The sequence below is a fragment of the Pan troglodytes genome, chromosome 3 (assembly GCF_028858775.2).
Source record: "Pan troglodytes isolate AG18354 chromosome 3, NHGRI_mPanTro3-v2.0_pri, whole genome shotgun sequence".
Taxonomy (NCBI): Eukaryota; Metazoa; Chordata; class Mammalia; order Primates; family Hominidae; genus Pan; species Pan troglodytes.
The window spans coordinates 24,846,346-24,859,330 of NC_072401.2; the positions used below are offsets into that span (position 1 = coordinate 24,846,346).

The 12,985-nt window shown below is 43.7% G+C and overlaps 1 protein-coding gene across 2 annotated transcripts in view; it reads right to left on the reverse strand.

Moving 5' to 3' along the window:
- Positions 1–12,985, reverse strand: part of PPARGC1A (PPARG coactivator 1 alpha) — a 684,626-nt gene that overhangs the window by 587,249 nt on the left and 84,392 nt on the right. The gene's annotated exons all lie outside the window — the stretch shown is intronic.

Genomic DNA, 12,985 nt, shown 5'->3' on the forward strand with positions numbered 1-12,985 from the left:
TACAACCTAAACAACACATGATGAAATCTTGTTCTTTAAAACACTAATCTGGGCTGGGCGCAGTGGCTCACACCTGTAATACCAGCACTTTGGGAGGCTGAGGTGGGTAGATCACCTGAGGTCAGGAGTTCGAGACCAGCCTGGCCAACATGGTAAAACCCCATCTCTACTAAAAATACAAAAATTAGCTGGGCATGGCTGCGCATGCCTGTAGTCCCAGCTACTCAGGAGGCTGAGGCAGGAGAATCACTTGAACTTGGGAGGCAGAGGCTACAGTGAGCAGAGATCATGCCACCGCACTCCAGCCTGGGCAACAGAGTTAGAATTCATCTCAAAATAAATAAATAAACAAATAAATAGATTCAGAGAAGGACTGTGTGGTAGATAGAGCTCCCTCTCCCCTCTCCCCTCTCCCCTCCCCTCCCCCCTCCCCCCTCCCCCCTCTCCCCTCTTTCCACGGTCTCCCTCTGATGCCGAGCCGAAGCTGGACGGTACTGCTGCCATCTCAGCTCACTGCAACCTCCCTGCCCGATTCTCCTGCCTCAGCCTGCCGAGTGCCTGCGATTGCAGGCGTGCGCCGCCACGCCTGACTGGTTTTCGTATTTTTTTGGTGGAGACGGGGTTTCGATGTGTCGGCTGGGCTGGTCTCCAGCTCCTAACCGCGAGTGATCTGCCAGCCTCGGCCTCCCGAGGTGCCGGGATTGCAGACGGAGTCTCGTTAACTCAGTGCTCAATGGCGCCCAGGCTGGAGTGCAGTGGCGTGATCTCGGCTCGCTACAACCACCTCCCAGCCGCCTGCCTTGGCCTCCCTAAGTGCCGAGATTGCAGCCTCTGCCTGGCAGCCACCCCGTCTGGGAAGTGAGGAGCGTCTCCGCCTGACTGCCCATCGTCTGGGATGTGAGGAGCCCCTCTGCCTGGCTGCCCAGTCTGGAAAGTGAGGAGCGTCTCTGCCCGGCCGCCATCCCATCTAGGAAGTGAGGAGCGTCTCTTCCCGGCCGCCATCACATCTGGGAAGTGAGGAGCGTCTCTGCCCGGCTGCCCATCGTCTGAGATGTGGGGAGCACCTCTGCCCTGCCGCCCCGTCCGGGATGTGAGGAGTGTCTCTGCCCGGCCGCCCTGTCTGAGAAGTGAGGAGACCCTCTGCCTGGCAACCGCCCCGTCTGAGAAGTGAGGAGCCCCTCCGCCCGGCAGCCACCCCGTCTGAGAAGTGAGGAGCGTCCTCCCTCCTCGTCTGGGAGGGAGGTGGGGGGGTCAGCCCCCCACCCGGCCAGCCGCCCCGTCCGGGAGGTGAGGGGCACCTCTGCCCGGCCGCCCCTACCGGGAAGTGAGGAGCCCCTCTGCCCGGCCAGCCGCCCCGTCCGGGAGGGAGGTGGGGGGGTCAACCCCCCGCCTGGCCAGCCGCCCCGTCCGGGAGGCGAGGGGTGCCTCTGCCCGGCCGCCCCTACTGGGAAGTGAGGAGCCCCTCTGCCCGGCCAGCCGCCCCGTCCGGGAGGGAGGTGGGGGGGTCAGCCCCCCTCCCGGCCAGCCGCCCCATCCGGGAGGGAGGTGGGGGGTCAGCCCCCCACCCGGCCAGCCGCCCCGTCCGGGAGGGAGGTGGGGGGATCAGCCCCCCGCCTGGCCAGCCGCCCCGTCCGGGAGGGAGGTGGGGGGATCAGCCCCCTGCCCGGCCAGCCGCCCTGTCCAGGAGGTGGGGGGGGCGCCTCTGCCCGGCCGCCCCTACTGGGAAGTGAGGAGCCCCTCTGCCCGGCCAGCCGCTCTGTCTGGGAGGGAGGTGGGGGGGTCAGCCCCCGGCCCGGCCAGCCGCCCCGTCCGGGAGGGAGGTGGGGGGGTTAGCCCCCCGCCTGGCCAGCCGCCCCATCCGGGAGGTGAGGGGCGCCTCTGCCCGGCCGCCCCTTCTGGGAAGTGAGGAGCCCCTCTGCCCGGCCAGCCGCCCCGTCCGGGAGGGAGGTGGGGGGGTCAGCCCCCCGCCCGGCCAGCCGCCCCGTCCGGGAGGGAGGTGGGGGGTCAGCCCCCCGCCCGGCCAGCCGCCCCGTCCGGGAGGGAGGTGGGGGGGTCAGCCCCCGCCCGGCCAGCCGCCCCGTCCGGGAGGGAGGTGGGGGGATCAGCCCCCCGCCCGGCCAGCCGCCCTGTCCGGGAGGTGAGGGGCGCCTCTGCCCGGCCGCCCCTACCGGGAAGTGAGGAGCCCCTCTGCCCGGCCAGCCGCCCCCTCCGGGAGGGAGGTGGGGGGTCAGCCCCCCGCCCGGCCAGCCGCCCCGTCCGGGAGGTGAGGGGCGCTTCTGCCCGGCCGCCCCTACTGGGAAGCGAGGAGCTCATCTGCCCGGCCACCACCCCATCTGGGAGGTGTACTCAACAGCTCATTGAGAACGGGCCATGAAGACAATGGCGGTTTTGTGGAATAGAAAGGGGGGAAAGGTGGGGAAAAGATTGAGAAATCGGATGGTTGCTGTGTCTGTGTAGAAAGAGGTAGACATGGGAGACTTTTCATTTTGTTCTGTACTAAGAAAAATTCTTCTGCCTTGGGATGCTGTTGATCTGTGACCTTACCCCCAACCCTGTGCTCTCTGAAACATGTGCTGTATCCACTCAGGGTTGAATGGATTAAGGGCGGTGCAAGATGTGCTTTGTTAAACAGATGCTTGAAGGCAGCATGTTCGTTAAGAGTCATCACCACTCCTTAATCTCAAGTACCCAGGGACACAAACACTGCGGAAGGCCGCAGGGTCCTCTGCCTAGGAAAACCAGAGAACTTTGTTCACTTGTTTATCTGCTGACCTTCCCTCCACTATTGTCCTGTGACCCTGCCAAATCCCCCTCTGTGAGAAACACCCAAGAATGATCAATAAAAAAGAAAAAAAAAAAACAAAAAAACAAAAAACAAACAAACAAAAAAAAAACAAATAAATAAAATACCAATTTGTGTAGTTGTAATGTTGGATAGCAGAAAGAAAGATTTATATTTATAGCCAATTTTTACTTATCTTTACCTATTTATAAATTGTGCTACAACTTCAATAACCGTGGTTAAAAAAAAACATCATTCCTAACCACACTGCCTTTGACTGTAAAAACAATTTCACCGTAACGGATAACACTAAAATACTCCAAGAATAATCTATAAATGAATCCTGGATTACTAGTCAAAAGATGGTGGTTATAAATGATTACATGAAAGAGTTGATGTTACTTTGAAAATCTTAGAGTCTGTCTATGGATTTTTGTATTTTATATGTAACATTTTTATGAAGTGATTTTGCCCTTACATAATAGCTTTCATCTTCAAAGCACTTCACAAATATGAACTAGTTACATAAAAAGCTATATTACTGCAAAATCAGAAAATGGGAAAGCTGAAGTTCTCTTAGCAACCCTCACTCTCACACATTCTATATGACTAATCTATAGCAAAGATTAGGTTTCTTAAAAACATGTTTAATTATCAATACTGCTTTTACAAAAACATCTAAAGGGTTAATGGAGTTTTATTATACCAGGCAGTCCTTACTGTTCATAAAAATCTCCTTTTGATGCAATTTGTTAAGTTTGAGAAAAATTAGACTTGTATTGTGGTAAATCTTCTTTGTCCCCTTCTATTTCATGAAATCTGTTAAATATCAAGAAAAAGGTTATTCAACAAAGCTTTATCATATTAAAATTGAAAAGAAAACTTATATATGCATCAATAGGACATGATTAAATAAATTATCGCATGTCTATATGATATAATAATATCAAATATAATATAGCCATTAATAATTATGTTTTTGAAGTTGATACCATGGATGTAGAGAGTAGAATAACAAATACCAGAGGCTGGAAAGGGTGTATGGGTTGGAGGAGGTGATAAAGAGAGGTTGGTTAATAGGTAGAAACATACAATTAGACAGATGGTATAAGTTCTAATGTTGGATAGCAGAGGAGGGTGACTATAGTTAGCAACAATGCATTGTATATTTCAAAGTAGCTAAAAGAGAGAACATGAAATGTTCCCAACACATAGAAATTAGATAAACAGGCAAATAAGTCAAATACTGATCTTTATACGTTCTATGCATGTAACAAAATATCACATGTACCTCATAAATATGTAAAATATTATATATCAATATAAAAATAAAATAATAATTAGGTTTTTGGAAAATACAGGAAAATCTTCACAATATATTAACTTTGGAAAAGGTCACAAATTTATCTATGCCCTGTGATGTCCATTATGAAAAAGAAATAATTATCTATAAACATTTAAGCAAACTGGATGAAATAAATATGAGTGGTGGGCATATGTGTGGTTTTACTTCTTTCTTTGAACTTTATTATTTAAAATCTTTTTTTTTTTTTTTTTTTTTTTGAGAAAGAGTTTTGCTCTTTTTGCCCAGGCTGGAGTGCAATGGCACGATTTGGCTCACTGCTATCTCCACCTCCCGGGTTCAAGTGACTCTTCTGCCTCAGCCTCCCAAGTAGCTGGGATTACAGATGCGCCCCACCACACCTGGCTAATTTTGTATTTTTAGTAAAGACAGGGTTTCACCATGTTGGCCAGGCTGGTCTCGAACTCCTGACCTCAGGTGATCCGCCTGTTCGGCCTCCAGAAGTGCTAGGATTACAGACCTGAGCCACTGTGCCTGGCCTATTATTTAAATCCTTAACAATAAAATATATAGTTTTTTTTTTAATCATGGGACATTAATGTTATTTAAAGGGAAACAAAATCATAAATCTTGCCCTTTAAGATCTCTTTGAGAGTTGAGAGCACAGTACATGGGAGTAACTCAAGGGGGAAATTCAGGGTAGAAGGAAGAAAACCTTTAAGTGGGTCTTAAAGAAATGCAGTATTCACTAATAAAGAGAGCAGTCTAGACAGAGGGAATCACATATGCAGAGGCACAGAAGCAGGAGGCACGAGAAACAACAGAGAGCTTGAAGAGCTTCACTGGAGCAAAGAATACGATCAGGAATCAAAGATGATCATGGAGATGGCACATGCCAGATTATGTAAGACCTTGATTACTGTAGGAAAGAGTCCAGCCTCATCCTTTTTGGATGATGTGTAGATCATACTGGGAAAGGAGGCATGGAGAGGTTAGATCAAGAAAGTAGTAAAATTAGCGGAGTCATTTAGCTTGCTCTGACTTCAACAAGCAGAGGATTGGAGGGAAGACAAGACAAGAGTCAGTGATACCAGTTAGGAGATTCTGACGGGTTTAACCCAGGGAGGATCCATGGAAACAGAAAGAAAAAAAGTTCCAGAGATAGTTAAGAAACAGAATCGGCATGTCTTAATGGCCAGTTACACAGAGGTGAATGAGAAGAGCGTCTAAAGTCCTTCCCAGGTTTCTAGACTGGGTAATTGACTGGACAGTGGTGTCGTTACCTAAATCAAGTGGATCTGGGCAAAAAGCCAGTGATTTGAGATGTGTAGAATTAAAGATGATTATAAATAAACAGTAGGCTGCATGGATTACTAAGCAAGTCATAAGTGAAGGGTAGAAGAAGAGATCTGAGAACACTCAGCATGTAGCTGTGTGATTTAAAACAAAAAAAAATAGGAATGGATGGAATCACCGTAGAAGATTGGGCTAAATGAGGAAGGAGCTCTGACAATTGGGAGACATCAACATTTGGAGGCAGACACACAGAGCCTGCAGAGGAAACCGAGACAGAATGGTCAGCCAGAGAGGTCATGGGAGCTGAGGAGCAGAGGCTTTCAAGAAGGGAGTGATCTCAGTTGTGAAATACTACAGAGATCAGGTAAGATACGGGCCAAAATGTGTCATTTAGGCTTCACAATACAAATCCTCATTGACCATTGCTGGAGCAGTTTCAGTGGGTAGCATGAACAGGAGCTTATGGATAATTCAGATTTAAGGAGAGTGTGGCAACTCTTTCCACAAACTTAACCATGAACTGGGAAAGAAAGCACCAAAATTAGAAGTAAACACAGGACCACAAAAGAAAGGCACTGATTGTTTATTAAAAGGTAACTAGCTGCAACTGCAGTAATGATTACCCAAGAAATGAAGTCATTGTTTTTCACCTAATAAAAATATAGTCATCCAGCTACAAAACCAAGATATGACAATACATGTCCAAATGCTTGCTCTTAAGACATCAGCATTATCTAGCTAAAACTCATGTTCACAAAGCGTTTTGCTAGCACAAAAAAATCCTACAATCTCATTTCCAAAGTCTCACCTTAAACTGTGGTGTTACTCAAGTAATTGAAAGAGTTGACCAATATAAAGAATAAAGTTTATAGCTACAAATAACGTGGTACCAGGAATGAATTAATTGTTGTCTAGATTATCTGCTGAATAGCCAAGATGTTTTAAATTAGCTATACAACTCTTTCATCATTAGGTAGACCTGAGGTTGATTAGATAAAAATCCACTTTTATAGTACAAAGTAGTTGAAGAAGTTTACAAAGAAATTTAAGAAACTTCATTTGTGTCGTGGTTCTCATTGAACTACCCAACTTAATGTTAGGAACTTCAATCCATATTGAGATAAAAGTCTATATCATTCTTTCCTTCCACTCACCTAGAAATATCAAATTCATTATATGTATTGGAATCCACAAAAAGATTTATTATTTCTAACCCAATAAATCTGCTTTTAGGAATTTATTACATAATAGCAGAAAATGCTATATGAACAAAAATATTCACTTGGATGTTATAAGAACAAAAACTTAGAGAAAACCTAAAAATTCAACAATGGAGAAAAACTACATGAATTGTGAACATTAACTTAATGGAATAATGTACAGTCACTAATTGCATGAAACAAAGCTGAATAAAATTGTTCACTTTGACTGCAATCATTTAATTATAAATTATACGTACAAACCAAAAAACTCTTAAAGATAACTCAAACTTGGGGGAAAATAAAGCTGTGTTGCAAGAATGAAGGAATAAGAATTGTTTGGGTTTCTTATTTCAAATTTTCCCTTAATGTTCTTATAAGAACTTTCAGAACTTAAAAGGCAGGAAGTAAGGGAGGGAGGAGGGAGAACAACTGGGGACCAAAACCAATGGAAAGGAAACTGCTACGTAAGAAAAAAAGAATTCTGAAATGTATCTAGACATGTTTGTAGACTATTTGTAGACTGTGACTCATCTGTAGGCTCGGAAGCCCTGTTTAGAACTGATACAAGGTTAAATGTAGTTATCCATTTGCAAGTATGACTCATTAAAATGATACTGACAGGTACCTTGTTCTCTATACAGTCAGTGTCTGTAAATATTTTTTAAGAAATACTTTTTTCCAAAGGCAGCAGCACCAGTCAGGGGCTTATAGATAAAACTCCCATCTCCCTGGGACAGAGCAGCTGGGGGAAGGGGTGGTTGTGGGCGCAGCTTCGGCAGACTTAAACGTTCCTGCTGCTGGCTCTGAAGAGAGCAGCAGATCTCCCAGCACAGTGCTTGAGCTCTGCTAAGGGACAGACTGCCTCCTCAAGTGGGTCCCTGACCCCCATGCCTCCTGACAGGGAGATACCTCCCAGCAGGGGTTGATAGACACCTCATACAGGAGAGCTCCAGCTGGCTGGCTCTCTGGGAAGAAGCTTCCAGAGGAAGGAACAGGCAGCAATCTTTGCTATTCTGCAGCCTCAGCTGGTGATACCCACACAAACAGGGTCTGGAGTGGACCTCCAGCAAACTTCAGCAGACCTGCAGCAGAGGGGCCTATTAGAATGAAAACTAGCAAACAGAAAGGAATAGCATCAACATCAACAAAAAGAACATCCACACAGAAAGCCCATCTGAAGATCACCAATATCAAAGACCAAAGGTAGATAAATCCACGAAGGTGAGGAAAAACCAGCACAAAAAGGCTGACAATTCCGGAAACCAAAATGCCTCTTCTCCTTCGAAGGATCAAAACTCCTCGCCAGCAAGGGAAAAAAGCTGGACGGAGAATGAGTTTGACCAATTGACAGAAGTAGGTTTCAGAAGGTAGGTAATAACAAACTCCTCCAAGCTAAAGGAGCATGTTCTAACCCAATGCAAGGAAGCTAAGAACCTTGAAAAAAGGTTAGAGGAATCACTAACTAGAATAACCAGTTTAGAGAAGAACATAAATGACCTGATGGAGCTGAAAAACACTTCACGAGAACTTTGTGAAGCATACACAAGTATCAATAGCCGAATCAATCAAGCAGAAGAAAGGATATCAGAGATTGAAGATTAACTTAATGAAATAAAGTGTGAAGACAAGATTAGAGAAAAAACAATGAAAAAGACTGTACAAAGCCTCCAAGAAATATGGGACTATGTGAAAAGACCAAACCTACATTTGATTGTTGTACCCGAAAGTGATGGGGAGAATGCAACCAAGTTGGAAAACACTCTTCCAGATATTATCCAGGGGAACTTCCCAAACTAGCAAGACAAGCCAACATTCAAATTCAGGAAATACAGAGAACACCACAAAGATACTTCTCGAGAAGAGCAACCCCAAGCCACATAATCGTCAGATTCACCAAGGTTGAAATGAAGGAAAAAATGTTAAGGGCAGCCAGAGGAAAAGGTCAGGTTACGCACAAATAGAAGCCCATCAGACTAACAGTGGATCCCTCTGCAGAAACCCTACAAACCAGAAGAGAGTGGGGGCCAATATTCAACATTCTTAAAGAAAAGAATTTTCAACCCAGAATTTCATATCCAGCCAAACTAAGCTACATAAGTGAAGGAGAAATAAAATCCTTTACAGACAAGCAAATGCTGAGAGATTTTGTCACCACCAGGTCTGCCTTACAAGAGCTCATGAAGGAAGCACTAAATATGGAGAGGAAAAGCCGATACCAGCCACTGCAAAAACATACCAAATTGTAAAGACCATTGATGCTAGGAAGAAACTGCATCAACTAACAGGCAAAATAACCAGCTAACATCATAATGACAGGATCAAATTCACACATAACAATATTAACCTTAAATGTAAATGGGCTAAATGCCCCAATTAAAAGACACAGACTGGCAAATTGGATAGAGTCAAGACCTATCAATGTGCTATATTCAGGAGACCCACCTCACATGCAAAGACACACATAGGCTCAAAATAGACGGATGGAGGAATATTTACCAAGCAAATGGAAAGCAAAAAAAAAAAAAAAAAAAAAAAAAGCAGGGGTTGCAATCCTAGTCTCTGATAAAACAGACTTTAAACCAAAAAAGGTCAAAAAAGACAAAGAAGGGCATTACATAATAGTAAAGGGATCAATGCAACAAGAAGAGCTAACTATCCTAAATATATATGCACCCAATACAGGAGCACCCAGATTCACAAAGCAAGCTCTTAGAGAGCTATAAAGAGACTTAGACTCCCACACAATAATAGTGGGAGACTTTAACACCCCATTGTCAATATTAGACAGATCAACGAGACAGAAAATTAACAAGGATATTCAGGACTTGAACTCAGCTCTGGACCAAGCAGACTTAATAGACATCTACAGAATTCTCCACCCTAAATCAACAGAATATACATTCTTCTCAGCACCACATAGCACTTATTCTACAATTGACCACATAATTGGAAGTACAACATGCCTCAGCAAATGCAAACAGAAATCATAACAAACAGTCTCTCAGACCACAGTGCAATCAAATTAGAACTCAGGATTAAGAAACTCACCGAAAACTGCACAACTACATGGAAACTGAACAACCTGCTCCCAAATGACTACTGGGGGGTAAATAACAAAATTAAGGAAGAAATAAATACGTTATTTGAAACCAATGAGAACAGAGACACAACGTACCAGAATCTCTGGGGCACCGCTAAAGCAGTGTTTAGAGGGAAATTTATAGCACTAAATGCCCACAGGAGAAAGCAGGAAAGATCTAAAATTGACACCCTAATATCACAATTAAAAGAACTAGAGAAGCAAGAGCAAACAAATTCAAAAGCTAGCAAAAGGCAAGAAATAACTAAGATCAGAGCAAAACTGAAGGAGACAGAGACACAAAAACCCCTTCAAAAACTCAATGAATCCAGGAGCTGGTTTTTTGAAAAGATTGACAAAATAGATAGACCACTAGCCAGACTAATAAAGAAGAAAAGAGAGAAGACTCAAATAGACACAATAAAAATGATAAAGAGGATATCACCACTGATCCCACAGAAATACAAACTACCATCAGAGAATACTATAAACACCTCTACGCAAATAGACTAGAAAATCTGGAAGAAATGGATAAATTCTGGGACACATACACCCTCGCAAGACTAAACCAGGAAGAAGCCGAATCCCTGAATAGACCAATAACATGTTCTGAAATTGAGGCAGAAATTGATAGCCTACCAACCAAAAAAAGCCCAGGACCAGAAGGATTTACAGCCAAATTGTACCAGAGGTACACAGAGGAGCTGGTACCATTACTTCTGAAACTATTCCAAACAACAGAAAAAGAGGGACTCCTCCCTAACACATTTTATGAGGCAAGCATCATCCTGACACCAAAACCTGGCAGAGACACAACAAAAAAAGAAAATTTCAGGCCAATACCTCTGATGAACATCAATGCGAAAATTCTCAATAAAATGCTGGCAAATTGAATCCAGAAGCACATCAAAAAGCTTATCCACCACGATCAAGTCAGCTTCATCCCTGGGATGCAAGGCTGGTTCAACATATGCAAATCAATAAACATAATCCATCACATAAACAGAACCAATGAAAAAACCACATGATTATCTCAAAAGATGCAGAAAAGGCCTTTGATAAAATTCAACACCGCTTCATGCTAAAAACCCTCAATAAGCTAGGTATTGATAGAATGTATCTCAAAATAATAAGAACTATTTATGACAAACCCACAGTCAATATCATACTGAATGGGCAAAAGCTGGAAGCATTCTCTTTGAAAACCAGCACAAGACAAGGATGCCCTCTCTCACCACTCCTATTCAACATAGTATTCGAAGTTCTGGACAGGGCAATAAGCCAAGAGACAGAAATAAAGGGTATTCAAATAGGAAGAAAGGAAGTCAAATTGTCTCCGTTTGCAGATGACATGATTGCATATTTAGAAAACTCCATCGTCTCAGCCCAAAATCTCCTTAAGCTGATAAGCAACTTCAGCAAATTCTCAGACTACAAAGTCAATGTGCACAAATCACAAGCATTCCTATACACCAATAATAGACAAACAGAGAGCCAAATCATGAGTGAACTCCCATTCACAATTGCTACAAAGAGAATAAAATACCTAGGAATCCAATTTACAAGGGATGTGAAGACCTCTTCAAGGAGTACTACAAACCACTGCTCAAGGAAATAAGAGAGGACACAAACAAATGGAAAAACATTCCATGCTCATGGATAGGAAGAATCAATATTGTGAAAATGGCCATACTGCCTAAAGTAATTTATAGAGTCAGTGCTATTCCCATCAAGCTACCATTGACTTTCATCACAGAATTAGAAAAAACTACTTTACATTTCATATGGAACCAAATAGAGCCCGTATAGCAAAGACAATCCTAAGCAAAAAGAACAAAGCTGGAGGCATCATGCTACCCGACTTCAAACTATACTACAAGGCTACAGTAACCAAAACAGCATGGTACTGGTTCCAAAACAGATACATAGACCAATGGAACAGAACAGAGGCCTCAGAAACAACGCCACACATCTGACAAAATTGGATCTTTGACAAATCTGACAAAAACAAGCAATAGGGAAAGGATTCCCTATTTAATAAATGGTGTTGGGAAAACTGGCTAGCCATATGCAGAAAACTGAAACTGGACCCTTTCCTTACACCTTTATACAAAAATTAACTCAAGATGGATTAAAGACTTAAATGTAAGATCTAAAACCATAAAAACCCTAGAAGAAAACCTAGACAATACCATTCAGGACATAGACATGGGCAAAGACTTCATGACTAAAATACCAAAAGCAATGGCAGCAAAAGCCAAAATTGACCAATGGAATGTAATTAAACTAAAGAGCTTCTGCACAGCAAAAGAAACTATCATCAGGTTGGGCGTGGTGGCTCATGCCTCTAATCCCAGCACTTTGTTAGGCTGAGGCAGGTGGATCATGAGGTCAAGTGATCGAGACCATCCTGGCCAACATGGTGAAACCCCATCTCTACTAAAAATACAAAAATTAACTGAGCATGGTAGCTCATGCTGGTAGCGCATGCTGGTAGGCCCAGCTACTCAGGAGGCTGAGGCAGGAGAATTGCTTGAACCCAGGAGGTGGAGATTGTAGTGAGCTGAGATCATGCCACTGCACTCCAGCCTGGCAAAAGAGTGAGATTCCATCAAGAAAGAAAGAGAGAGAGAGAGAGGAGAGAGAGAGAGAGAGAGAGAGAGAGAGAGAAAGAGAGAGAAAGAGAAAGAAAGAAGAAAGAAAAAGAAAGAAAGAAAAAGAAAGAAAGAAAGAAAGAAAGAAAGAAAGAAAGAAAGAAAGAAAGAGGGATAAAGAGAGGGAGGGAGGGAGAGAGGGAGGGATGAAGGAAGGAAGGAAGGAAGGAAAGAAAGAAAGAAACTATCATCAGAGTGAACAGGAAAACTACAGAATGGAAGAAAATTTTTGCAATCTATCCATCTGACAAAGGGATAATATCCAGAATCTACAAGGAACTTAAACAAATCTACAAGAAAAAAAAAAAACCATCAAAAAGTGGGCAAAGGATATGAACAGACAGTTCTCAAAAGAAGACAATTATGCGGCCAAAACAAACATATGAAAAAAAGCTCATTAGAGATACGTAAATCAAAACCATAATGAGATACCATCTCACGCCAGTTAGAATGGCAATCATTAAAAAGTCAGGAAACAACAGATGCTGGAGAGGATGTGGAGTAATAGGAACACTTTTACATCGTTGGTGGGACTGTAAATTAGTTCAACCATTGTGGAAGACAATGTGGCGATTCCTCAAGGATCTAGACCCAGAAATACCATTTGACCCAGCAATCCCATTACTGGGTATATACCCAAAGGATTATAAACCATTCTACTATAAAGAC